The sequence below is a fragment of the Lactuca saligna genome, chromosome 5 (genome assembly GCF_052625555.1).
Source record: "Lactuca saligna cultivar CGN05327 chromosome 5, ASM5262555v1, whole genome shotgun sequence".
NCBI classification, from domain to species: domain Eukaryota; kingdom Viridiplantae; phylum Streptophyta; class Magnoliopsida; order Asterales; family Asteraceae; genus Lactuca; species Lactuca saligna.
This window is the reverse complement of record NC_136421.1, coordinates 88,858,054-88,870,242: the sequence shown is the minus strand read 5'-3', so window position 1 is coordinate 88,870,242 and position 12,189 is coordinate 88,858,054. Positions and strand designations below refer to the sequence as shown.

Here is a 12,189-nt window from a genome sequence, read left to right as displayed (position 1 = left end):
CAAACACCCTTTACCTGTTATGTTTCTCCGATTTATCTCTCTTTGCCTCCATCTTTGAGATATGTTGCCAGAAAAAGAAGAAAGAATCGACGAGGGGGCTACCAGAGCAGCTCCTTGTTGCCAACTATCGTCTCTACTTCCTCATGTCTCCCCCTTCGACCTTGTTGTTTTTGTCATCATTCCTCCTTGCTACCAGTGATGTGTAAGAACACACAAAGGAGTCGTCGGAGATCGGGGTTCTCCCTCTTTTTCATGATGAATAATAGTTGGAAAAATCTCATTGTGGATATGTGGATGCTACCCGGGTATTTCATTTCGACAAAATAAAAGAAAGAGAAAATGACTTGATTGAGTAAGTTACTTTTTGAAATATACACATTTAGTCTTTATTCTTTTTTTTTTATAAAATAAACTCTTCTACGTCAGCAAAACCTATAGAATCCGGTGAAAAAGATCTAATGTGTACATATTAATAAAGTATAAGGGTTTATTTTACAAGAAAAAAAGAATAATGATTAAATGTATACATTTCAAAAAGTATCTTACCCTATCAAGTTATTATGCTATAAAAAACACTATTATTAAATTGTCAATTCTTATACCATTTTACCATATTTCTCTTCGGTTGCATATATTACAATTATCCATTTGTTATTCTACCTTGTAATAGACATAATCAGATTCCATACGCCAAACATCTTTCTTTTAATTTTGCATATTTGACAAGAGGGTATTGTCAGATTTTATATATAGGTAGTGGTAGCATTTGACTTTTCTTGATCAATTTTGATTTACACCTATCTTTTCTTAAACTAAATCATTGCTTTTTCTTTAAAATCCAACCAAACTAATTATAAAAAACTAAATATTCATTAACCACATCCAATCAAATAAATTATAGAAATTTGTATATCTGCTTCGTATTCCTCCTACTAAACAATAAAAACTGTGTTTATACCATTTTTATTAAATATTTTTCAGATTTATTTCTTTATTTCATTTCAAAAAGAGAATATCATATAATTTAAACCACGCACTTAAAAGAATAAAATTTAGAAGAATTATGTAATGTTAATCAATATTATGTTTAGCCATAATTTACCATTTTCCTCGTCACCATGAACCAACAATCAGATTTAAGCTTAGATTTCCTCCAAAATTTTGGACCTATATACTTCATTAAACATTTTTATATTAACAAAATATGGACCAAAAAAATACACATTTCAGATCTCATAACTTAAAAACAAAAAAGAAATTTCATAATCTATTTGACACATCAAATGCTTATAAGATCTATCTTCTTCAACATTTGCAGATCTGAAAAAGAAAAACAAACCATATGACATTAGATATAAAGCATGGTGATATCTGGAATACATAAAACTTAAAAACATGAATAAAAAAGAGAGAAATAATTAGGGTTTTCAGAGGTAAAGAAGGCGATATAAGTGCGTGATTTTAGATCTAAGGTTTTCAGTTGGTGTAGTTGGTTGATAGCGGAAGAGACATGCTTCAAGGAGGTTGTTCGACAACTTGCATCTAAATAAACATTTATCCAACATTCAAATATGCATCAAATAAAAAAAATTAAGAACAAAACCGTTTTTTGGGGATTATAACCAGATCCACCTCCAAAGAGAGGAAGAATGACGTGAGCAACTCCATTGGTGGTGTGGTGGTTTGATGGCGGTAAGGTAGATGGTGAATGGTTTGGTTGTAAGTAAAGGTAAGTATGTCATCGATCTTTAGGGTGATGGTTAATGAAGAAGATAACGAAGGGATTGTAGAGAGAGGGGAATCTTAGAATATGAGAAATGTGATTTTAAATGGAATATGGACAGATAATGTTTTATTTCCCACCCTATTATATAGGTATAATAGGGAATAAAGGGGGCAATTTAGTTTAAGAATAAGAAAAGTGTAGAAGTAAAAACAATATATTCATAATTTTTATAGTAAAAAAAAATAAACACAACAATATTCTTTTTTTTAACACAGAAAAAACAAAGCACTTATTTTTTAAATCAAAACTAAAAATATATTTATTTTTCACACGAAAAGCAAGATATTTATATTTATAAAATAAAATGGTAAGAAACCTTTAATCAAAACCGAAATTTACTGTATCTTTTAACGAAAAATATCCTAAAAACTGAACTAATCGACAGTGAAATTACATGTCCAAACTAAATTATTTGCTGAAAAATTATTCGTTGCCGCCTTATCACTCTCTTTTCATATGACCGCACAAAATAGATCAAATCAAGTTCCATTCATGTATAGTCTCACAAAAAAGGTAACATCTTTTATTTTAAACGTAATTCAATATTTTTATATTTCATATAATATATTTTTACCTTTTCAAAATGAAACAAATAAAATGAGAATTTATCATCATATTAACATTATGTTAAATGAAACTAATCGTCGTCCGCTGTCAAGTAAAGGGTAATAGACGTAAATTATTATTAGTTGACCGTCTACAGACAACTGATCGTCGAAAGGAACAAATCATCATAATGAAACAAATCAAAAGGAAACAATTTTACGATCGCCGAAATAACATTAAGTTTCGTTCGGAAACTAATCGTCGGAATGAAACAAATCGTCGCCGCCGCATCGCGCGGGTACGCTACTAGTATATATATATATATATATATATATATATATATATATATATATATATATATATATATATATATATATATATATATATACACACGGGGTCTGACAACCCCACTTGCGATTGCTAGCTACAATCACGACAAGATAACTTTCTTATTATTCATTATTCGATGTCCAATGAAGCGTCGTGGCGGGGAACTATTATTATTCAAACAACATCGATTATGGTGGCTCATGGTAATACATTAGATCACCTTAGAGTTCAGACTACCATTAGGATGCCTTAGAATGGTAGAAAAAATATGTTAGGATCGTTAGATATCCTACAAAGATAGTAAATTAGGATTAATAAAGATATCCTAATAAGATAATAAGATAGGATCGTTAGATATCCTAAAAAGATAATAAGATAGGATCGTTATATATCCAGAAAGATAGTACACTAGGGTTGATGAATACTTTAGGAAATGTTTTTTGAAAGAAAAAAGATTCTTAAACTAAAACAACCAATTAAAAGCCAAAAACTCTAAAAACCTGTGAACTCACCAACTTTATATTGACGTTTTCAAAAATATATGTATTCTCAGAGAGATGAGTGTAGAGGATAGTCGTGTCAATGAGGAAGGGGATAATCATGTCAAGAAGGAGGAAGCCTGGAAGGAAGCTATTGGAATTTAGTACCATCTGTTTATCGTCTTTAGTCTTGTTTAAGAGGTATGCTTATCTTTTCTTAAACTAATGTAATCGCATAATAGTTTATAATAAATAAAAGAAATGTTTGAGATAAACCTTTGTGTTATGTTCTTCGTGTATCTGTATGCCTCGGCCCAATCTCCCCTCGTTCGCACCGCCCGACATTTCCTCTGCCAGTGAGGGGTGTAACAAATTGATATTAGAGCTACAGGTTATAGTGAACTAGTAATTCCATAGGAACTACAACTATAACCTAGGGAATAAAACTTTGAATTTGTTAATGTAACATCCCAAAATTTCAACAAATTTAAACTATTCAAACCAACCCATTTACTAACAAAAGTTTTTACAAAACTATTGTTTCCAAAACATGATTTAAAATGGGAGTCTCCCAAGATCCAATCAATAGTAAAACCAAGGATGTGTACGGTCATACCTTCACCTTGCCACGGTCATCGAAAGTACTTGAAACCATAAACAAAATTGTAAGCATGAAGCTTAGAGAGTACCCCAAAGTACCAACACTCAAACAGATAACATATACATATAACAACATGTATTGGGTCCACAGCTAAAAGATGGATTACCCATGAACCCACAGTATGAATCTGGCTTACCTATCGGGACTACAGCTCATATTTGGTTTGCTCCTGATCCTACGGCATAAGTCTGGCTTGCCCTCAGGGCCCGCAGCTTATGTATGGCTTGCTCCCAAGTCCAATCAGTCATCAGACTGGAATACAAATGGTCAGCCCTTAGTACGAGTCTCGCATACCAACCAGTCCTCATCATGTATCTAGAATGATAGTGAGCCCTCAGTATGAGTCTGGCATGCCTTACCCAGCCCTCAGCTCATATCTAGAATGCTCCAATATCTTCAAGCCCTCAGTACGAGTCTGGCATACCACCCGGTCCTCAGCTCGTATCTGGGATGCTTCAGGGTTTGTTGGCTATAACACGAAGCAGTACCATCTCAACCCAACAAAATATGTCGACATATAACAAACATGTACACATAATCATGCAGACAAAATCATAGGTAGTCCTACAGATCTACCAGACTAGCATATCGGCAGCTAGCATATAATCATGCAGATCTATTCCATACTCAGCATGTTAGTGTATAGTAGGATATCAATCCAATAGGCCGGTCTTAGTACCTTTGACCCATAAATCACCATACAAAAGACCAATTCTCAACATTAATCGCCACCTATCCAACCAAAATACAAATTCTAAATTACCATCCAAAAGACCAATTCTCAACACCAACCAAAATACCCCTAGGTCAAACTTGGTCAAAGTCAAAATCAAACTGATAAAAATCCATAAGTCAACTGAGCCAACCCAACTGAGTCGACTCAGCCAAGTCAAATCATAAAACATATGTTGGGTGTACTCCAAGGGTACATGGGGCATACTCCCACTTTGACGAGCATCATGAGGGTTGACCGCGTACACGCTGCATACACAAATTACGAAGGGGGTACGCCCACACTTCCCAAACTTCATTAAGTTCTTAATTCCTTAAGCATGGCTAAAATACCCTTAAGAGTCATAAAATTTCCAACTTTATGACTTTGCATGTCCATTAAGTGCTTAACTCAACTTCTTAATCCATTAAGACCCTTTAGAACATGCATGGGACAAAACTAAGCACTTAGATTCCATTTTTATGACTCAAGACCCTTCCAAAGGTGTGAAAGGACAGGTTAATGGGTCAAGAACATGCTATGTTCAAAAATCTCTATATTTGAGACAAAAAGGACCAAAAACCATTCAACCACAGGATCTAAATAAAACTTCACCAAGTTCAAAACTTGATACCTCAAACTAGTGCCAAAAGGTGATGTGATCTTGGATCTAAAGAGCTCCACTCCTCTAAGGTGGTCTCTCCTTACTTCCTTCTTTTTCAAGGGCACAAAACACACACATTCAAACTTAGAAATGCTACACAAGAGGGATTAGGGTTGCAAAAAACGTTACAAGAGGGTGGAGGTTGATGAAATGAGGGGAAATGAGACTATAATGGGGTTTAAATATGAGCCAAATGTTAAAATTAGGGTTTACATGCCTGGTATGCACACAATGTGTACACATGTACGCCCTACGTACTAGGGTGCGCCATAGTACGCTCAGTGTACCCACTTACGCATGGCGTACTCCCTAATCTCCAAAATTATGAAAATGCCAGTAGGGCTTGTTGGATTAATGTCTATGTCCATAACTATAACTGGTAAGACTTGACCCGACCTGGCATGGTCCATTTGGGTTGCATGGCATCATGCATTTCGATAGACTATAATGAGAGAAATAACACTTAAGGTTTGTTAATATATTATAAGTTATAATATATTAATAAGATTATTTAATTAGTATTGATCAAGAATTAATCTAGAATTAATTAAGTGATCAAAAGAAGACTAATTTAATATATGGGTTGATTGTGTAAATCATCCATACTTGTATAGTGGGCTAATGCTCCATGGATTATCAAGTTGGGCTAAAACCCATAGGATGCTCCATGGTGTATTTGAACCCATGGATCCAAGGAAATGGAAAGTCATGACAATTAGGGTTTACCCTAATTGTAACACTATATAAAGACCATACCCTTGGAAAAATCGGCCACTATGGAAGATAGAGAAGGGCTAGCCGATTTCAAGTGTTCTACATTTCCCTCAAGGTTATTCCAAAAGCAATTGATGTTGTGTGAGCCATATGATGTGTCACACTTGGGGCACTAGGCACTCAAGCTTCTTGAGAACATTCTACATAAAAGAGGTATGCATTCTATCTTGTTATATTCATTGTTTTGTATGCTAGATTAGGATAATACCTTGGATGTTCATATTTGCATGTATAATAGAGAAAAGATAGATACAAGGTATTTAGGGTTGCATGTACACTTAGGAGTGTTAGAATTCTCAAAACCCAACAGTGGTATCAAAGCCTAGGCTTGTTTTCTTGTTATACTTGCAAAACTACTCAAAAAATCGAAGCTGTTTGTTGTCTGATCATCAGATTCGGCGAGTCCATGCCTAAAAGTTATCAAAAACTCTCCAACTCGCCGAGTTGGTTCATGCACTCGACGAGTTGGACCCCCAGACAGCATAAATTCGACTATTTTTGGCTGGAATTGGACTAGGAACATTACCCTAAGATGTTTTTTGGACTTATAAACTTGTTGTTGATGTGGTAATGTTCTTGCTAATCCAATTTCTAAGATAATTGTCGTAATTTCAAGATTTGTATTAGTTTGTATGTTCATGCTAATTTCTTGAAGATTGATGATTTGAATTATCTTGTTCTTAGATTAATAGAAAATTTGTGGTAAAATAGTTGATTTCAATCCATTTTAATCTAATAGTTGATTCCAAAATGTGTTTTTGTAACCTTTCCTCAAGTTATATGAAAAGTCACATTTAAGAATCATAAAACTCATAAAAGTTGGCAAAGGTTACAAAATGAAGAGTCTAGTTCTAATTAAATGGTTTTATGACTCCATAACTTGTCCTCAAGTTAAAGAGGTTCAAGAGTCTCTTCATTAAATAATAAATAATAAAAAAATGTAACCTTAATTAATTCCATAAGTTACAATATAAAAAAAAGTTATTTTTTTTATTAATTAGTTTAAAGTCTTCCATAACTTGTCCTCAAGTTATGGAACTTGAAGAGTCTTTTAATTAAAACTACTTTAAACTCATAAGTTAGGGAATTAATTGGTTTTGAATAGTTTCAAAACTTGCCCTCAAGTTTTAGAATTTGAAAAGTTTTCTCTTATGAATACTTTAATTCTACGTTAAGCCCTTAGAATTTTAGAAAGTTAAAATTCAACCCTTATACTTTATAATATTATAAGTTAATAATATTTATATATATGTATAAGAGTAAAAGTTAGTCTTACCGTTAGTAGGTCTCATTCACGAAGCTGGTCTATAAGGGGGTATAAGGTTACTGCTTATAAAATGGCAGTTTAATGGGTGTCCACTCTCACCCACCGCTTCCTTGACTGGTGGAGGGTCGTTAGCCGAACGGGTAGGACAAAGACTGTAAGTTCTCCCTTCATTAAAAGTATTAATGATAAATACTAAGTAACTAAACATTTATAATTCCCAATCTTAGTTACTTAGGAAAATGTGAATAAGGTGCTAACCCATGAAATTACACTTGGCACTTTGCTTAAGTCGGTTGGTGGAGCGTGTGTGGTTTACCGGCACACTAGCTTGATTTAACAAGGTAGGCAAAGGGTTTCTTAAAGTTTAATCATAGGCCGGTGGAGCGTATGTGGTTTACCAGCACATCGGTTGGGTGATAAACATTTAAGAGTACCAAGTACTTTGTGTGGTTATTTCACACCTTGTTTTGTGATCCTCGGCATCCCAATCACAAAACCTGAAGGGCACACTCGAGATTGAAACATGCCATTGAAAAGTTCAATGAATCTCAAAAGATCTAGGAGTTTCAAATCCAATTAAAACTTAATTATATTTCGTTTTTCATGGTGGAAATTGGTAAATCGTCATTTACCTACCTTCAAATATTTTATAGCTTGGATTACGGAATCCCTCTTCCGAGTTATAAAATAGTTTGTAGGGTCCTAGCCTTAATATTTCATATTGGGTGTTATACTAAGGACTTTTAATCAACTATCTTGAATATCTCCCAAAAGATGTCTAGTTCAGACATCTATGATCTTCCCAAATCTCTTGGAACTTCACTTCCTCCACCTCCTCCAACTATTCTCCCTAACCCACAAGTTCAAGGTCACTCAAGCCCTATTGGCAAAGCAAAGGTCTATGTGTGATCACATCTTGGAGATGTAGTCACATATTGACAAGCCGGGAGAGTTGGGTGTCAAAGTCTTGAGAAAGTTAGTGGCTCAACTACTTTCGAAGTCACATAGGGAGTTCCTTTGGGACTCCTATGAAACAGACTATGAAAAGACCCTTAATGATCTTATCTATTTGCTTGGTACTGCTGAATCAGCAATGATTTGGAAGGCTAGTAAAGCAAATTTGATTAGGATATCAACTTTCCAAAACTTTATGGACAGGGACAATAGTGACACAGGAAATCCAGAAAAGCATTCTCTTCTCAATGGAAAGGGATTGGCTATAGTCAACTTGGTTGACAAAATGGTAAAGAGAAAGGCTAAGTCTGAGATAGTCCCATGTACTATTACCTAAGGGTCCATATGTTTCTATTTCCAAAGGAAGGGGCTTTGGTTACGAAGCTGCAAAACTTATCTAAGGATGGTAAAGTCAATGAGTTTGACTTTATTTCAGGTAAAGTCCATTGTCTAACTCGATTAAGCTCCTATTTGGAGATTCTTATTACATGATTTGACTGGGTCACATCTCGGTGTTTTAAGAATCAAAGAAAAAGTAAAGAAACTTAAAGAAAAGATATGCTGAATCTGATCGCGTAGATGGATTTCTATCACATAGTTTGAAGATTGGATTATTGAGCTACTTCTTAGGAGTTATGAGATATTGCTTAGGAATAGATAACAACAAGTTTTCATATGGATTGTAGGGATAAGTTCTTCCGCAAACTTTTTAAAATAAAAGGAAAATTTCTGATTTTATTTATTTTAAAATATCCTTACAATGGCATCTGTGAAAATTTTTGTTGCTTATAAGATTCCATTAATAGCAAGACTGGAAATATGAAATTGATTCTTTCATTCGTGGTAATGTCTAAATTTACCAAATAAGAAAAGATTCTCATCACCCAAGTTTCAATTGGACCGGAACTTAGAATCATGCAAGTTGTATACTATGATGAATGAGAACTTTCAAGCATTGGAAAATTAAGATTGATTACTTGTTCACATGGATGTGTGAGTCAAGTAAAGGACTAAGAGATCGAGTACACATTCTTGTGCACTGATCAAGTCCACCACAAATAATCGATAAGACTATTCATCATGATTTACTAAAATTTAGTAAATATGGTTATACTTACAAGCGTAAGTGTAATTCTGATACATTGGAAAATTTTCGATGTATGGCAGAACGAATGAGAAGAATTAAATTAGGCAGAAGGATAAAAGTTTCTCAAATCTGAAAAGATGGGAGAGTACTTTATGATATATGATCATCTTAATGATTAAGAGACCTTATCACAATTCATCCTCTAAGTGCATTCTGATAGCTAAGAAGAGGAGCTATGAATTATTGAAGTGGTTAAATCAAGAAGATGAGTCATACTTCGTTCCAAAACAATCCTTAGAGTTATACTCTAAGATTGTAACTTGAGTGACATATCGTAAAGAAAGGTTTAAAAACTCGTATTAAATGTAAGAGTAAAAGTGTCCTACTCTCTTACATTTGAATTTGGTAAGTTGTGATGTTTTGGATAAAACAAAGACCAACTTAGACCAATTGTGTGAAGTGTTTGTCTTGATAAAGAATCCACACTATACCTTGAATATTTGACAAGAGAGTCTTATATGTCAAGAGGACAGTGGGAGTCTTAAAGATCTTGAAAGTCTCAAGAACTAATCAAGAATAAAACCTGAGGTTCTTCACTAGCACACGACTTGAGGTTTATAACATATTGTGTTGACATATTCTGTGCCCATTCCAGTTAAATTTGTCTTTGCATATGAGTTCTTAGAGTTCTCAACTGGTTGCATAACAACTTGGAAGCAATGGCAGGCCCTGTACTGCCAGGTGGCAAGAAGTTAAAATTTCATAAGTTCAGTCCATATGTGTTTGGATTTGTCATTATCCATGTCTTGTGACTAAGGTTTTGACAAATTCATATGGGTAGGAACTCATACACCATAAAAAATCTAAGTGTCATAAGGTTTCTCTCCGATTCATGAAAATGATGGTGAGGAAAAACTTCCACTAAGTAGATTTGTAAGTAGATAGTAATCTTTGCATTCTCAAAGTTGTTAGTAGGCACTCTAACATGGACTTATGAGAAATAGCAAAGGTCTAAACAATTAAGACTATGATTACAAAATCCTTTTTCATAGTTCTGAAATTGTTTAGACACACCTGTGAGCTATCTAAGATAAGGTGTATGATTTTGATAAAGTCTTATCAAAGCAATCTAGTATCAGAAATCTGAACTTTGGTAAAAAAAAAAGTCAATAGCTGATTTCAGAGTACATATCAAAGCTAGTGGAAGCATAAGTGTTATGCTAATAATCATCATGTTAGTGGGAGCATGGTAATAATGATAAGTATTGCAAGTTTGCAATGTTAATTATAGAAAACAAAAGTTTCAATTCGTGAGGTTGCAGGGGTTGAAAAAGTTGTTTTGCTATAATTAAGGGAGAGGAAATTATACTTCATTTCAATTATGAAAAGCTTAGATTGAGTTTATAATCATTCTAAAGAGCTTATATTGAGATTTTAATCACCTTTAGTCAAGAATATATATATCTATGTATATATATATATATATATATATATATATATATATATATATATATATATATATATATATGAATTTCATGTTGGATTGGTTCAACGTAAGAAAATTCTATATATTGTGTTCTCAAAATTCGATTATGATTACGACATCCCTTTTCATAGTAAAATTTTGAGAATATAGCAAACAAAAAATTATTATGGAAAAAGAATGGTCTAGAACCATGTCTTTATGTGAAACATCATGAATCGTGTCCCATTTACTTTGGGTACAAGATCGATTACATGTGCTATAATATTTAATCTTTATGAATTTTCCAAATGCCTTGGGGCATTAAGGAGGAAAATGTCAAGAATTGGATATGACTAAAGTGATTAAGCAATTGTCGAGGACAATCTAAGGTTTACCAAAGATTGGTAGCTCAAGGACAGTTGGAAGTAAATCTGTGTAAGATTAGGAAAAAAAACTTAGTGCAAAAAGCATGTTCAATGCAATGCATACTTTGAACACAAGGCTTTGTGTCCATGGAGTAGGTCTTCATTGGAATACTCTATAATGTTTGTTGTACAGTCTTTGTGACTTTGTGCATAATCATTACAAGAGAATCATTGCATATAAGTTTAGAATCTAACAGATTTCGGTAAAAATGCATGAATTTGGAATTCCTGCATTAAGAATTCAGGAGTGTGAAATTAGAATCATTGAAAGTTTGGTCAATTGGTTTATTTCACAAAGTTAGGATCATAGATAAACATAGAGTGCATACTTGGTGTATGGCAAAGCTATTTTTAGGAAAACATAGTGTACATGCTTGGAGCATGGGACAACTAGTGTTTTTAATTCAAGTATAAAGTTGATAAAACCGAAACAATGAATAATGAGTAATCAGTATGGTGATAAATAGAAAGTGTTTTATTTATATTCATAGGTTTTGATACCATATTAGATTCATTTATTCGTGTGTTTCACTTTGCATGTTTTGACTTCCATAATAACTAGGTTATTCTTCTGGAATGACTAAGTTATTCAAAACCATCCACAGTCGGTCATATATTGGAAGTAGATATGAATCAAGACTGTCATGGGTTGGCTTGTAGAGGTCCAAGTTGGTGGACAAAGTTGTGCTACAACACTCATTAGTGCTCATAAGTTCTAATTATTGGATTCAACCCACGCTCATTTGAATCACTTCATGGATTTTATCACGAGCGATCATGAGACGATTGTAACAACCCGAAGTTTTCCATTGCCGAAAACCCATTCTACCCGTATAACTCGCCGTATGTTGAAACGTTCCGATATCGTTTTTGGGTAAAGTTAATTAAACTTATACATTTAATTGATGCTAATGAGTGTCCAAATCCCTTAGGAACTCATGTAATTAGCCCAAAATATTTATTTCATAAGTTTTAGAAACGTCCCCGCCGGGTGACGGAAACTTAATTGGGTGCGACCTAAAGCCTTGTTTAAGGCCGG

The 12,189-nt window shown here is 33.8% G+C and overlaps 1 long non-coding RNA gene across 1 annotated transcript; it reads right to left on the bottom strand.

Moving 5' to 3' along the window:
* Positions 1–1,175: 1,175 nt before the first annotated feature.
* Positions 1,176–1,861, bottom strand: LOC144997420 (uncharacterized). Its single transcript, XR_013659801.1, has 2 exons — positions 1,604–1,861; positions 1,176–1,320 (listed from the first exon to the last, which is right to left on the bottom strand). It is a non-coding gene; the product is annotated as an uncharacterized LOC144997420 (long non-coding RNA).
* Positions 1,862–12,189: the final 10,328 nt, after the last annotated feature.